The 17,289-nt window shown below is 39.4% G+C and overlaps 1 protein-coding gene across 15 annotated transcripts in view; it reads right to left on the bottom strand.

The window, feature by feature from the left end:
• SLC39A10 (solute carrier family 39 member 10) overlaps positions 1–17,289 on the bottom strand; it is a 143,538-nt gene that overhangs the window by 48,511 nt on the left and 77,738 nt on the right. For 2 of the 15 annotated variants that reach the window (XM_067026481.1, XM_067026474.1), the window contains exons 2-3: positions 11,728–11,850; positions 11,226–11,378 (exon numbers count right to left, since the gene is read on the bottom strand). The exons of 9 other annotated variants lie outside the window; for them this stretch is intronic. The gene's annotated coding sequence lies outside the window, so the exon portion shown is untranslated. The remainder of the gene's footprint in view (positions 1–11,225; positions 11,379–11,727; positions 11,851–17,289) is intronic. 4 more of the 15 variants (XM_067026478.1, XM_067026475.1, XM_067026473.1 and 1 more) reach the window with 2 other exon arrangements.

Raw genomic sequence — 17,289 nt, 5'->3', positions numbered from 1 at the left:
CAGTGGTAAAAATAAAACATACATATATATTGATCAGGCAACATCAAATGAATGACTCCATGAAACACAAAAACTGTGGGTGGTCTATATGAGTTTTAAATTGTCATTTGTGTCTACCTTTTGAATGTATAGTACTCAATTTGTTTACTGCAAAGATTCTAATATCTTAAGTCACCTAATCATTTACATTCAAGAGAGCATGATAGGAATGCAAAATACATGAGTGACATCATAAAGGTAATATTTAATCTGTGTTAAGTATTTTTAAAAGTAAGTCATACATAAACTTTGCAACTTTAGTTTAGAACAGCTATATAGCAGGTGTGTGCCAGAGAATCACTCGAATGAAGTATGCATTTGTCAGCATAGACTAAGCAGCTACTGTAAAGAGACTTCTCTCAAAGGGCGGTGGCTTAAGAAACAAGCAAGTTTATTTTCCTCTTAAAAACAGTCCAACACTTTAAGTATATATCCTGCCACTCCCTTCTGGCCTGCACCCAGCATGGATATCATTCAGATTCGATGCAGAAGTCAAAAGCTTTTCAGACAAGCAAAAGCATTCAGCACCACCAAATCAGCTTTACAACAAATGATGAAGAAACTTCTCTAGGTGGAAAACACAAGAGAAGAAAAAGACCCACAAAAACAATCCCAAAACAATGAAGAAAACGGTAATAGGAACATTCATATCAATAATAACCTTGAGTGTAAATGGATTAAATGCCCCAACCAAAAGACACAGACCGGCTGGATGGACATAAAAACAAGACCCATATATATGCTGTCTACAAGAGACCCACTTCAGACCTAGGGACACATACAGACTGAAAGTGAGGGTATGGAAAAAGATATTCCGTGCAAATGGAAATCAAAAGAAAGCTGGAGTAGCACTAGTCAAATCAGATAAAATAGACTTTAAAATAAAGACTGTTACAAGAGATGAGGGACACTACATAATGATCAAAGGAACAATCCAAGAAGAAAAAATAACAATTATAAATGTTTATGCACTCAACATAGGAGCACCTCAATACATAAGGCAAATGCTAACAACCACAAAGGAGAAAATGACAGTAACACAATAATAGTAAGGGACTTTAACAAACCACTTACATCAATAGACAGATCATCCAAACAGAAAATAAATAAGGAAACACAAGCTTTAAATGACATAATAGACCAGATAGATCTAATTGATATTTATAGAACATTCCACCCAAAAGTGGCAAATTACACTTTCTTCTCAAGGGCACATGGAACATTCTCCATGATAGATCACATCTGTGTCACAAATCAAGCCTTGGAAAATTTAAGAAAATTGAAATCGTAACAAGCATCGTTTCTGACCACAAAGCTATGAGACTAGAAATCAATTACAGGAAAAAACTGTAAAAAAAAAAAACAAACCAAATACATGGAGGCCAAACAGTGCGTCACTAAATAACCAAGAGATCACTGAAGAAATCAAAGAAGAAATTTTAAAAATACATAGAAAAAAATGACAACCAAAACACGACAACCAAAAACCTATTGCACACAGCAAAACCAGTTCTAAGAGGGAAATTTATAGCAATTCAATCTCACCTCAAAAAACAAGAAAAATCTCAAACAATCTAACACTACACTTAGGAGAAGATGGCGGAAGAGAAAGACGCAGGGATCACCTTCCTCCCCACAGATACATCAGAAATACATCTACACGTGGAACTGCTCCTATAGAACACCCACTGAACGCTGGCAGAAGACCTCAGACCTCCCCAAAGGCAAGAAACTCCCCACGTACCTGGGTAGGGCAAAAGAAAAAAGAATAAACAGAGACAAAAGAATAGGGACGGGATCTGCACCAGTGGGAGGGAGCTGTGAAGGAGGAAAGCTTCCCACACACTAGGAGCCACTTTGCGGGCGGAGACTGTGGGTGGCGGAGAGGGAAGCTTCGGAGCCGAGGAGGAGAGAGCAGCAGCAGGGTGCGGAGGGCAAAGTGGAGAGATTCCGCAGAGGATCAGTGCCGACCAGCACTCACCAACCCGAGAGGCTTGTCTGCTCACCCGCCCGGGCGGGCGGGGCTGGGAACTGAGCCTCGGGCAGATCCCAGGGAAAGGTCTGGAGTTGGCAGAGTGAAAACAGCCTGAAGGGGTTAGTGCACCACGGCTAGCAGGGACGGAGTGCAGTTGAAGTCTGGAGCTGCTGAAGAGGCAAGAGACTTTTTCTTCCCTCTTTGCCTCGTGGTACGCGAGGAGAGGGGTTTAAGCGCGCCGCTTAAAGGAGCTCCAGAAACGGCCGCGGAGCTACCAAAGAGACAAGAGACTTTTTCTTGCCTCTTCGCTTCCTGGGGCGCGAGGACTGGGGATTAAGGGCACCGCGTAAAGGAGCTCCAGAAACGGGCGCAAGCCACGGCTGTCGGCTGTCGGCACGGACAACAGAGACGTGTGTGGGACGCTAGGGTTGCTACTGCCGCCACCAACAGGCCTGTGTGCAAGCACAGGTCACTCTCCACACTAGCCCTCCCGGGAGCCAGTGCAGCCCGCCACTGCCGGGGTCCCGGGATCCAGGGACAGCTTCCCCGGGAAAACGCACGGTGCACCTCGGGCCGGTGCAGCGTCACTCCGGCCTCTGACGTCGCAGGCTCGCCCGGCATCCGTGCCCCTCCCTCCCCCCAGCCTGAGTGAGCCAGAGCCCCCGAATCAGCTGCTCCTTTAACCCCGTCCTGTCTGAGCGAAGGGCAAACGTCCTCGGACGACCTACGCGCAGAAGCGGGGCCAAGTCCAAAGCTGAACCCCAGGAGCTGTGCGAACAAAGAGAGGGGGAGGTCTCTCCCAGAAGCCTCAGAAGCAGCGAATTAAAGCTCCACACCCAACTTGAAGTGCCCTGCATCTGTGGAAAACCTGAATAGACAGCGAAATATCCCAAGTTGAGGAGGTGGACTTTGGGAGAAAGATATACTATTATTCCCCCGCCCTTTTTTTTTGTGAGTGTGTATGTGGGTGCTGCTGTGTGAGATTTTGTCTGTATAGCTTTGTTTTCACCATTTGTTCTAGGGATAGACTGACCCGTTTTTTTTTTTTCTTTAATAGAAATTTTTCTTCTTAATAATTTTTTATTTCAATAACTATATTTTATCCTACTTTATTTTGTCTTCTCCCTTTCTTTCTTCCCTCCTTTCTTTCCTACTTCCCTCCTTCCTTCTTCCTTCCTCCCCTCCTTCCTTCCCACCCTTCCTCCTTCCTTCCTTCCTTTCTTTCCTTTCTATTTTTTTCTCCCTTTTATTTTGAGCCGTGTGGATTAAAGGCTCTTGGCACTCCAGCCAGGTGTCAAGGCTGTGTCTCTGAGGTGGGAGAATCAACCTCAGGACACTGGTCCACAAGAGACCTCCCAGCTACACGTAATATCAAACGGCGAAAATTTCCCAGTGACCTGCATCTCAACACCAAGACCCAGCTTCACTCAAGGACCAGCAAAGAACAGTGCGGGACACCCTATGCCCAACAAAGAGCAAGACAGGTCTACAGCCCCAGCCATTAGCAGAGAGGCTGCCTAAAATCATAATAAGTCTACCAACATCCCGATACACACCACCAGACGTGGACCTGCACACCAGAAAGATAAGATCCAGCCTCATCCACCAGAACAGAGGCACTAGTCCCCCCAACCAGGAAACCTGCTCAACCCACTGAACCAACCTCAGCCGCTGGGGACAGCCACCAAAAACAGAGGGAACTACGAACCTGCAGACTGCAAAAAGGAGACCCCAAACACAGTAAGATAAGCGAAATGAGAAGACAGAAAAACACACAGCAGATGAAGGAGCAAGATAAAAACACACCAGACCTAACAAATGAAGAGGTAATAGCCAGTCTACCTGAAAAAGAATTCAGAATAATGATAGTAAAGATGATTCAAAATCTTGGAAATAGAATAGACAAATTGCAAGAAACAGTTAACAGGGACCTAGAAGAAATAAAGAGGAAGCAAGAAACAATGAGCAACACAATAAATGAAATGAAAAATACTCTAGATGGGATCAATAGCAGAATAACTGAGGCAGAAGGACGGATAAGTGACCTGGAAGATAAAATAGTGGAAATAACTACTGCAGAGCAGAAGAAAGAAAAAAGAATGAAAAGAACTGAGGACAGTCTCAGAGACCTCTGGGACAACATTAAACGCACCAACATTCGAATTATAGGGGTCCCAGAAGAAGAAGAGAAAAAGAAAGGGACTGAGAAAATATTTGAAGAGATTATAGTTGAAAACTTCCCTAATATAGGAAAGGAAATAGTCAATCAAGGCCAGAAAGCACAGAGACTACCATACAGGATAAACCCAAGGATAAACACGCCAAGACACATAATAATCAAACTGTCAAAAATTAAATACAAAGAAAACATACTAAAAGCAGCAAGGGAAAAACAACAAATAACACACAAGGGAATCCCCATAAGGTTAACATCTGATCTTTCAGCAGAAACTCTACAAGCCAGAAGGGAGTGGCAGGACTTATTTAAAGTGATGAAGGAAAAAAACCTACAACCAAGATTACTCTACCCAGCAAGGATCTCATTCAGATTTGATGGAGAAATTAAAACCTTTACAGACAAGCAAAAGCTGAGAGAGTTCAGCACCACCAAACCAGCTCTACAACAAATCCTAAAGGAACTTCTCTAAGCAAGAAACACAAGAGAAGGAAAAGACCTACAAGAACAACCCGAAACAATTAAGTAAATGGTAATAGGAACATACATATCAATAATTTCCTTAAATGTAAATGGATTAAATGCTCCCACCAAAAGACACAGACTGGCTGATTGGATACAAAAACAGGACCCATATATATGCTGTCTACAAGAGACCCACTTCAGACCTAGAGACACTTACAGACTGAAAGTGAGGGGATGGAAAAAGATATTCCATGCAAATGGAAATCAGAAGAAAGCTGGAGTAGCAATTCTCATATCAGACAAAATAGACTTTAAAATAAAAACTATTACAAGAGACAAAGAAGTACACTACATAATGATCAAGGGATCGATCCATGAAGAAGATATAACAATTGTAAACATTTATGCACCCAACATAGGAGCACCTCAGTACATAAGGCAAATACTAACAGCCATAAAAGGGGAAATCGACAGTAACACAATCATAGTAGGGGACTTTAACACCCCACTGTCACCAATGGACAGATCATCCAAAATGAAAATAAATAAGGAAACACAAGCTTTAAATGATACATTGCAAAAGATAGATTTACTTGATATTTATAGGACATTCCACGCAAAAAACAACAGAATACACATTTTTCTCAAGTGCCCATGGAACATTCTCCAGGATAGATCATATCTTGGATCATAAATCTAGCCTTGGCAAATTTAAGAAAATTGAAATCGTATCAAGTATCTTTTCCAACCACAACGCTATGAGACTAGATATCAATTACAGGAAAAGATCTGTAAAAAATACAAACACATGGAGACTAAACAATACACTACTTAATAATGAAGTGTTCACTGAAGAAATCAAAGAGGAAATCAAAAAATACTTAGAAACAAATGACAATGGAGACACAACGACCCAAAACCTATGGGATACAGCAAAAGCAGTTCTAAGAGGCAAGTTTATAGCAATACAATCATACCTTAAGAAACAGGAAACATCTCGAATAAACAACCTAACTTTGCACCTAAAGCAATTAGAGAAGGAAGAACAAAAAAACCCCAAATTTAGAAGAAAGAAAGAAATCATAAAGATCAGGTCAGAAATAAATGAAAAAGAAATGAAGGAAACAATACCAGAGATCAATAAAAGTAAAAGCTGGTTCTTTGAGAAGATAAATAAAATTGATAAACCATTAGCCAGACTCATCAAGAAAAAAAGGGAGAAGACTCAAATCAACAGAATTAGAAATGAAAAAGGAGAAGTAACAACTGACACTGCAGAAACACAAAAGATTATTAGAGATTACTACAAGCAACTCTATGCCAATAAAATGGACAACCTGGAAGAAATGGACAAATTCTTAGAAATGCACAAGCTGCCGAGACAGAACCAGGAAGAAATATAAAATATGAACAGCACAAGCACTGAAATTGAAACTGTGATTAAAAATCTTCCAACAAACAAAAGCCCAGGACCAGATGGCTTCACAGGTGAATTCTATCAGACATTTAGAGAAGAGCTAACACCTGTCCTTCTCAAACTCTTCCAAAAGATAGCAGAGGGAGGAACACTCCCAAACTCATTCTATGAGGCCACCATCACCCTGATACCAAAACCAGACAAAGATATCACAAAGAAAGAAAACTACAGGCCAATATCACTGATGAACATAGATGCAAAAATCCTCAACAAAATACTAGCAAACAGAATCCAACAGCACATTAAAAGGATCATACACCATGATCAAGTGGGGTTTATTCCAGGAATGCAAGGATTCTTCAATATACGCAAATCAATCAACGTGATACACCATATCAACAAACTGAAGGAGAAAAACCATATGATCATCTCAATAGATGCAGAGAAAGCTTTTGACAAAATTCAACACCCATTTATGATAAAAACCCTGCAGAAAGTAGGCATAGAGGGAACTTTCCTCAACATAATAAAGGCCATATATGACAAACCCACAGCAAGCATTGTTCTCAATGGTGAAAAACTGAAACCATTTCCACTAAGATCAGGAACAAGACAAGGTTGCCCACTCTCACCACTCTTATTCAACCTAGTTTTGGAAATTCTAGCCACAGCAATCAGAGAAAATAAAGAAATAAAAGGAATCCAAATAGGAAAAGAAGAAGTAAAGCTGTCACTGTTTGCAGATGACATGATACTATACATAGAGAATACTAAGGATGCTACCAGAAAACTACTAGAACTAATCAATGAATTTGGTAAAGTAGCAGGATACAAAATTAATGCACAGAAATCTCTGGCATTCTTGTACACTAATGATGAAAAATCTGAGAATGAAATTAAGAAAACACTCCCATTTACCATTGCAACAAAAAGAATAAAATATCTAGGGGTAAACCTACCTAAGGAGACAAAAGACTTGTATGCAGAAAACTATAAGACACTGATGAAAGAAATTAAAGATGATACAAAGAGGTGGAGAGATATACCATGTTCTTGGATTGGAAGAATCAACATTGTGAAAATGACTCTATTACCCAAAGCAATCTACAGATTCAAAGCAATCCCTATCAAATTACCACTGGCATTTTTTACAGAACTAGAACAAAAAATTTCACAATTTGTATGGAAACACAAAAGACCCCGAATAGCCAAAGCAATCTTGAGAACGAAAAATGGAGCTGGAGGGATCAGGCTCCCTGACTTCAGATTATACTACAAGGCCACAGTAATCAAGACAGAAAAACAGAAAAACACACCAAAAAAACACAAAAACAGAAATATCGATCAATGGAACAGGATAGAAAGCCCAGAGATAAACCCACACACATATGGTCACCTTATCTTTGATAAAGGAGGGAAGGATATACAGTGGAGAAAAGACAGCCTCTTCAATAAGTGGTGCTGGGAAAACTGGACAGCTACATGTAAAAGTATGAAATTAGAACACTCCCTAACACCACACACAAAAATAAACTCAAAATGGGTTAAAGACCTAAATGTAAGGCCAGACACTATCAAACTCTTAGAGGAAAACATAGGCAGAACACTCTATGACATAAATCACAGCAAGATCCTTTTTGACCCACCTCCTAGAGAAATGGAAATAAAAACAAAAATAAACAAATGGGACTTAATAAAACTTAAAAGCTTTTGCACAGCAAAGGATACCATAAACAAGACCAACAGACAACCCTCAGAATGGGAGAAAATAGTTGCAAATGGAGCAACTGACAAAGGATTAGTCTCCAAAATTTATAAGCAACTCATACAGCTCAATAACAAAAAAACAAACAACCCAATCCAAAAATGGGCAGAAGACCTAAATAGACATTTCTCCAAAGAAGATATACAGATTGCCAACAAACACATGAAAGAATGCTCAACATCATTAATCATTAGAGAAATGCAAATCAAAACTACAATGAGATATCATCTCACACGGGTCAGGCTGGCCATCATCAAAAACTCTAGAAACAATAAATGCTGGAGAGGGTGTGGAGAAAAGGGAACCCTCTTACACTGCTGGTGGGAATGTAAATTGATATAGCCACTATGGAGAACAGTATGGAGGTTCCTTAAAAAACTACAAATAGAACTACCATATGACCCCACAATCCCACTACTAGGCATATACCCTGAAAAACCATAATTCAAAAAGAGTCATGTACCAAAATGTCTATTGCAGCTCTATTTACAATAGCCAGGACATGGAAGCAACCTAAATGTCCATCAACAGATGAATGGATAAAGAAGATGTGGCACATATATACAATGGAATATTACTCAGCCATAAAAAGAAATGAAATTGAGTTATTTGTAATGAGGTGGATAGACCTGGAGTCTGTCATACAGTGTGAAGTAAGTCAAAGGGAGAAAAACAAATACTGTATGCTAACACATATATATGGACTCTAAGAAAAAAAAATGTCATGAAGAGATTAGTGGTAGGACAGGAATAAAACACAGACCTACTACAGCATGGACTTGAGGATATGGGGAGGGGGAAGGGTAAGCGGTGACGATGTGAGAGAGTGGCAGGGACATATACACACTACCAAACGTAGGGTGGATAGCTAGTGGGAAGCTGCCGCATAGCACAGGGAGTTCACATCTGTGCTTTGTGACCACCTAGAGGGATGGGATAGGGAGGGTGGGAGGGAGGGTGATGCAAGAGGGAAGAGATATGGGAACATATGTATATGTATAACTGATTCACTTTGTTGTAAAGGAGAAACTAACACACTATTGTAAAACAGTTATACTCAAAGATGTTAAAAAAAAAAACACTACACTTAAAACAGGTAGAGAAAGAAGAACAAAGAAAACTCAAAGTGAATAGAAGGAAAGAAATCATAAAGATCAGAGCAGAAATAAATGAAATACAAATGAGGAGAATAGCAAAGATCAATAAAAGTAAAAGCTGGTTCTTTGAGAAGATAAAATTGATAAACCCTTACCCAGACTCATCAAGAAAACAAGGGACAGGACACAAATCAACAAGATTAGAAATGAAAAAGGAGAAATCACAACTGACACTGCAGAAATACAAAGGATTTTAAGAGACGACTACAAACAACTACATGCCAATAAAATGGACAACCACGAAAAAAATGGACAAATTCCTGGAAAGGTACAATTTTCCAATACTGAACCAGGATGAATTAGAAAATATCAACAGACCTATCACAAGTAATGAAATTGAAACCATAATTTAAAATCTTCCAGCAAACAAAAGTCCAGGACCAGATGGCTTCACAGGCAAATTCTATCAAACATTTAGAGAAGAGCTTACACCTATCCTTCTCAAACTCTTCCAAAAAATTGCAGAGGGAGAAACACTCCCAAACTCATTCTATGAAGCCACCATCACCCTAATACCAAAACCAGAAAAAGATATCACAAAAAAAGAATATTATAGACTAATATCACTGATGAACATAGATGCAAAAATCCTGAACAAAATACTAGCAAACAGAATCCAACAGTACATTAAAAGGATCATACACCATAATCAAGTGGCGTTTATCCCAGGAATGCAAGGATTCTTCAATATACCCAAATCAATCAATGTAATAATCCATATTAACAAACTGAAGGAGAAAAACCATATGATGATCTCAATAGATGCAGAAAAAGTTTGACAAAATTCAACACCCACTTATGATAAAAACCCTCCAAAAAGTGGGCACAGAGGGAACCTACCTTAACATAATAAAGGCCATATAAGACAAACCCACAGCAAGCAACATACTCAATGGTGAAAAGCTGAAAGCATTTCCACTAATATCAGGAACAAGACAAGGATGTCTACTCTTGCCACTCTTATTCAACATACTTTTGGAAGTCCTAGCCACAGCAATCAGAGAAAAAAAGGAAATAAAAGGAATGCAAATTGGAAAAGAAAAAGTAAAACTGTCATTGTCACTATTTGCCATTGACATGATACTATACACAGAAAATCCTAAAGATGCCACCAGAAAACTACTAGAACTAATCAATGCATTTGGCAAGGTTGTAGGATCCAAAATTAATGCAAAGAAATCTGACATTCCTATACACTAACAATAAAAAATCAGAAAGAGAAATTAAGGAAACATTCCCATTTACCACTGCAACAAAAAGAATAAAATATCTAGGAATAAACCTGCCTAAGGAGGCGAAAGACCTGTACTCAGAAAACAATAGAACACTCATGAAAGAAATCAAAGATGACAAAAACAGATGGAGAAATATACCATGTTCTTGGGTTGGAAAAATCAATATTATGAAAATGACTATACTACCCAAAGCAAGCTACAGATTCAATGCAAACCCTATCAAACTACCAATGGTATTCTTCACAGAATTAGAACAAAAAATTTTACAATTCATATGGAAACACAATAGACCCCGAAGAGCCAAAGCAATCTTGAGAAAGAAAAATGGAGGAATCAGGCTACCCAACTTCAAACTATACCATAAAGCTACAGTAATCAAGACAGTATGGTATTGGCACAAAAACAGAAATATAGATCAATAGTACAGGATAGAATGCACAGAGATACACCCACACACATGGGCACCTAATTTACGACAAAGAAGGCAAAAACATACAATGGAGAAAAGACAGCCTCTTCAATAAGTGCTGCTGGGAAAACTAGACAGCTACATGTAAAAGAAAGAAATTAGAGGGACAGCTTCAAGATCGCAGAGGAGTAAGATGTGGAGATCACCTTCCTCCCCACAAATACATCAAAAATACATCTACATGTAGAACAGCTCCTACAGAACACCTATGGAACCTGGCAGACCTCAGACTTCCCAAAAGGCAAGAAACTCCCCACATACCTGGGTAGTGCAAAAGGAAAAAGAAAAAACAGAGACAAAAGAATAGGGACAGGACCTGCACCTCTGGGAGAGAGCTGTGGAGGAGGAAAAGCTTCCACACACTAAGAAGGCCCTTCACTGGTGGAGATGGTGAGTGGGTGGAGGGAAGCTTTGGAGTCACGGAGGAGAGAGCAGCAATAGGGGTGCAGAGGGCAAAGCGGACAGATTCCCACACAGAGGATCGGTGCTGAGCAGCACTCAGCAGCCTGAGAGGCTTCTCTGCTCACCTGCCGGGGCAGGTGGTGGCTGGGAGCTGAGGCTCAGGCTTCAGAGGTCAGATCTCAGGAAGAGGACTGAGGTTGGCTGCGTGAACACAGACTGAAGGGGACTAGTCCGCCACAGGTAGCTGGGAGGGAGTCCAGGAAAATGTCTGGAACAGCCTAAGAGGCAAGAGAACATTGTTTCAGGGTGAACGAGGAGAGGGGGTTCAGAGCACCACCCAAACGAGCTCCAGAAACGGGCTGGAGCAGTGGCTATCAGCGCAGACACCAGAGACAGGCATGAGATGCTAAGGCTGCTACTGCAGCCACCAAGAAGCCTCTGTGAAAGCACAGGTCACTATCCACACCTCCCCTCCTGGGAGCCTGTGCAGCCCGCCATTCCCAGGGTCCCACGATCCAGAGACAACTTCCCCAGGAAAACACATCATGCTTCAGGCTGTTACAACGTCACACCAGCCTCTGCCACCGCAGGCTCGCCCCAAATTCCGTACCCCTCCCTCCCCCTTGCCTGAGTGAGCCAGAGCCCCTAATCAGCTGCTCCTTTAAACCCATCCTGTCTGGGCCTGGAAGAGATGCCCTCAGGTGACATACATGCAGAGGTGAGGTCAAATCCAAAGCTGAAGCCCAGGAGCTGTGTGAACAAAGAAGAGAAAGGGAAATCTCTCCATGGAGCCTCAGGAGCACAGGATTAGATCTCCACAATCAAACTGATGAACCCTGCAACTGTGGAATACCTGAAGAGACAACGAATCATCCCAAAATTGAGGCGGTGGACTTTGGGAGCAACTGTAGACGTGGGGCTTGCTTTCTGCATCTAATTTGTTTCTGGTGTTATGTTTATCTTAGGTTAGTATTTAGAGCTTATTATCATTGGTAGATTTCTTTATTGATTTGGATGCTCTCTTCCTTTTTTTAAATATATATATATTTATTCCTTTTTCTCCTTTTGTGTGTATGTGTATGCTTCTTTGTGTAATTTTGTCTGTATACATTTGCTTTTACTATTTGTCCTAGGGTTCTGTCTGTCCAATTTTTCTTTTTGTTTAGTATACTTTTTAGTGCTTGTTATCATTGGTGAATTTGTTTTTTAGTTTGGTTGCTCTCTCTTTCTTTCCTCTTTTTTTAATACTACTTTTAAATTTTTTTATTTTTAAATATATTTTAAAAAATTTTCTTTTAATAACTTTGTTATTTTATTTATTTATTTGCTTATTTATTTATTTCTTTTCTCCCTTTTCTTCTGAGCCAGGTGGATAACAGGGTCTTGGTGCTCTTGCTGGGTGTCAGGCCTGAGCCTCTGAGATGGGAGAGCCGAGTTCAGGACACTGGTCCACCAGAAACCTCCCAACCCCACATAATATCAAATGGCGCAAGATCTCCCAGAGATCTCCATCTCAACACTAAGACCTAGCTCCACTCAACGACCAGCAAGCTACAGTGCTTGACCTCCTATGCCAAACAATTAGCAAGATAAGATCACAACCCTGCCCATTAGCAGACAGGCTACCTAAAAATCATAATAAGTTCACAGACACCCCAAAACACACCACCAGATGCAGTTCTGCCCACCAGAAAGACAAGATCCAGGCTCATCCACCAGAACACAGGCAGCAGTCCCCTCCACCAGGAAGCCTACACAACCCACTAAACCAACCTTACTGACTGGGGGGCCAACACCAAACATAATGGAAACTACGAACCTGCAGCCTGCCAAAAGGAGACCCCAAACAGTAAGTTAAGCAAAATGAGAAGACAGAGAAATACACAGCAGATGAAGGACCAAGGTAAAAACCCACCAGACAAAACAAACGAAGAGAAAATAGGGAGTCTACCTGAAAACGAATTCAGAGTAATGATAGTAAAGATGATCCAAAATCTTAGAAACAGAATGGAGAAAATGAAAGAAACGTTTAACAAGAACCCAGAAGAACTAAAGAGCAAACAAACAATGATAGACAACACAATAAATGAAATGAAAAATTCTCTAGAAGGAATCAATAGCAGAATAACTGAGGCAGAAGAACGGATAAATGACCTGAAAGATAAAACGGCAGAAATAACTACTGCAGAGCAGAATAAAGAAAAAAGAATGAAAAGAACTGAGGACAGTCTCAGAGACGTCTGGGACAACACTAAACACACCAACATCTGAATTATAGGGGTCCCAGAGGAAGAGAAAAAGAAAGGGACTGAGAAAATATTTGAAGAGATTATAGTAAAAAACTTCCCTAAAATGAGAAAGGAAATAGTCAATCAAGGCCAGAAAGCACAGAGACTACCATACCGGATAAATCCAAGGAGAAACATGCCAAGACAAATATTAATCAAGCTATCAAAAACTAAATACAAAGAAAAAATATTAAAAGCAGCAAGGGAAAAGCAACAAATAACATACAAGGGAATCCCCATAAGGTTAACATCTGATCTTTCAGCAGAAACTCTGCAAGCCAGAAGGAAGTGGCAGGACATATTTAAAGTGATGAACGAGAAAAACCTACAACCAAGATTACTCTACCCAGCAAGGATCTCATTCAGATTCGATGGAGAAATTAAAACCTTTACAGACAAGCAAATGCTAAGAGAAATTCAACACCACCAAACCAGCTTTACAACAAATCCTTAAGTAATTTCTCTAGGCAGGAAGCACAAGACAAGGAAAAGACCTACAATAACAAACCCAAAACAACTAAGAAAATGCTAATAGGAACACACATATCAATAACTACCTTAAATGTAAATGGATTAAATGCTCCCACCAAAAGACACAGACTGGATGAATGGATACAAAAACAAGACCCATATATATGCTGTCTACAAGAGACCCACTTCAGAACTAGGGACACATACAGACTGAAAAAGTGAGGGGATGGAAAAAGATATTCCATGCAAATGGAAATCAAAAGAAAGCTGGAGTAGCAATTCTCATATCAGAGAAAACAGACTTTAAAATAAAGACTATTCCAAGAGACAAAGCACACTACATAATGATCAAGGGATCAATCCAAGAATAAGATATAACAACTGTAAATATTTATGTACCCAACACAGGAGCACCTCAACACTTAAGGCAAATGCTAACAGCCATAAAAGGGGAAATCGACAGTAACACAATCATAGTAGGGGACTTTAACACCCCACTGTCACCAATGGACAGATCATCCAAAATGAAAATAAATAAGGAAACACAAGCTTTAAATGATACATTAAACAAGATGGACTTAATTGATATTTATAGGACATTCCATCCAAAAAAAAAAAATACATTTTCTTCTCAAGTGCTCATGGAACATTCTCCAGGATAGATCATACCTTGGGTCACATATCAAGCCTTGGTAAATTTAAGAAAATTGAAATCATATCAAGTATCTTTTCTGACCACAATGCTATGAGAATAGATATCAATTACAGGAAAAAACCTGTAAAAAGTACAGATACATAGAGGCTAAACAATACACTACTTAATAACCAAGAGATCACTGAAGAAACCAGAGGAAATCAAAAAATACCTACAAACAAATGACAATGAAAACACGACGATCCAAAACCTATGGGATGCAGCAAAAGCGTTCTAAGAGGGAAGTTTATAGCACTAGAATCCTACCTCAAGAAACATCTCAAATAAACAACCTAACCTTACACCTAAAGCAATTAGAGAAAGAAAACCAAAAAACCTCCAAAGTTAGCAGAAGGAAAGAAATAATAAAGATCAGATCAGAAATAAATGAAAAAGAAATGAAGGAAACAATAGCTAAGATCAATAAAATTAAGCTGGTTTTTTAAGAGGATAAACAAAATTGATAAACCACTAGCCAGATTCATTAAGAAATAAAGAGAGAATACTGAAATCAATAGAATTAGAAATGAAAAAGGAGAAGTAACAACTGACACTGCAGAAAAACAAAGGATCGTGAGAGATTACTACAAGCAACTATATCCCAATAAAATGGACAACCTGGAAGAAATGGACAAATTCTTAGAAAAGCACAACCTCCTGAGACTGAACCATGAAGAAACAGAAAATATAAACAGACCAGTCACAAGCACTGAAATTGAAACTGTGAATGAAACTTAAAAGCTTTTGCCAAGCAAAGGAAACTACAAACAAGATGAAAAGACAACCCTCAGACTGGAAGAAAATATTTGCAAATGAATCAACAGACAAAGGATTAATCTCCAAAATATATAAATAGCTCATGCAGTTCAATATTAAAAAAAAAAAAAAAACCCAATCAAAAAATGGGCAGAAGACCTAAATAGACATTTCTCCAAAGAAGACATACAGATGGCCAAGAAGCACATGAAAAGCTGCTCAACATCACTAATTATTAGAGAAATACAAATCAAAACTACAATGAGGTATCACCTCACACCAGTTAGAATGGGCATCATCAGAAAATCTACAAACAACAAATGCTGGAGAGTGTGGAGAAAAGGGAACCCTCTTGCACTGTTGTTGGGAATGTATATTGATACAACCACTATGGAGAACACTATGGAGGTACCTTAAAAAACTAAAAATAGAATTACCATATCACCCAGCTATCCCACTACTGGGCATATACCCAGAGAAAACCGTAATTCAAAAAGAAGACATGCACCCCAATGTTCATTGCAGCACTATTCACTATAGCCAGGTCATGGAAGCAACCTAAATACCCATCGACAGACGAATGGATAAAGCAGATGTGGTACATATATACAATGGAATATTACTCAGCCATAAAAAGGAATGATATTAGGTCATTTGTAAAGATGTGGATGGATCTAGAGACTGTCATACAGAGTGAAATAAGTCAGAAAAACAAATATCATATATTAATGCATATATGTGGAACCTAGAAAAATGGTACAGATGAACCGGTTTGCAGGGCGGAAATAGAGACACAGATGTAGAGAACAAACGTATGGACACCAAGGGGGGAAAGTGGTGGGGATTGGTGGTGGTGGTGGGATGAATTGGGAGATTGGGATTGACATGTATACACTGATATGTATAAAATGGATAACTAATAAGAACCTGCTGTATAAAAAAATAAATAAAATTCAAAAATTCAAAAAAAAATTATCCGAAGTCTCTGCTTTTCAAGCTTTCATTACAAGGAGTCTGGAACCATAATGTAGAAAGCCAAGTATGATAATCCTGTGTCTGTTTTGCTGCTTGTGAATACAAAGAACATCTGAGATTAGTAAATGCATGAGGTGGGATACCTTTATCAGTCACAAAATATTGCAAGGCCTTTTGAAGCTACTAAAATTTTTACAATTTTAGTTACCCTTTCAATAAATAAGCTTCAACTTCTTTCTACTACAAATGCATGTAAACCTACACAACATGTAATCACAAAGAGGACTTAAATGACAGAGCACTAACCTTAGGACCTGAATTAGACACACATGCCTTCTCCCTTCAACTTCCAGAGCTGTATTCTCTTTCGACTCATCACCCCTCAGTTGCCTTCACTCTAAGAATAGTTACTGCCACTGCCTTAAATCTTTATTACTCCATTCATCTTCACTCCACTGTTTTCCTTTTTCAGCATCTTGTCACTGTTACATGACCCTGATTTTGTACCAGTTTGCCATTCATAAGCACTGCCAGCTAAAATGATCTCTCCTTTCCATAAGGTTAGGAAAAAAAAAAAAATCACAGAATGTCCAGGGCAATATTTTTTTTTGGCCACACAGCACAGCTTGTGGGATCTTAGCTCCCTGACCATGGATGGAACCTGCGCCCCTTGCATTGGAAGCTTGGAGTCTTAACTAGTGGACCACCAGGGAAGTCCCCAGGGCAATATTTTCATAACATTAACATTTTTTTGATGAAGACTACTTCTTCCCCACCAGGGAAGCTTTCTATCTGTTTAATTTTAGCTGTCCTTACAGTTATTTGAACAAAGTTAAATGATTCAGTTCTGCCATTTAGCAGAAACTTACAAAAGTATAGTTCAAGTGTCAAAGCTACTTAATTTTTACTAGCAAACAACCAATTCATCATCAAGTATCAATACATCTTTATTATCAAGTTCACCCTTGTCCAACATAAAGAAAACTACATAAATTATATAAACAG

The sequence above is a fragment of the Kogia breviceps genome, chromosome 2 (genome assembly GCF_026419965.1).
Source record: "Kogia breviceps isolate mKogBre1 chromosome 2, mKogBre1 haplotype 1, whole genome shotgun sequence".
NCBI classification, from domain to species: Eukaryota; Metazoa; Chordata; class Mammalia; order Artiodactyla; family Physeteridae; genus Kogia; species Kogia breviceps.
The sequence above is the reverse complement of the archived record's forward strand: the minus strand, read 5'-3'. Positions and strand labels throughout refer to the sequence as shown.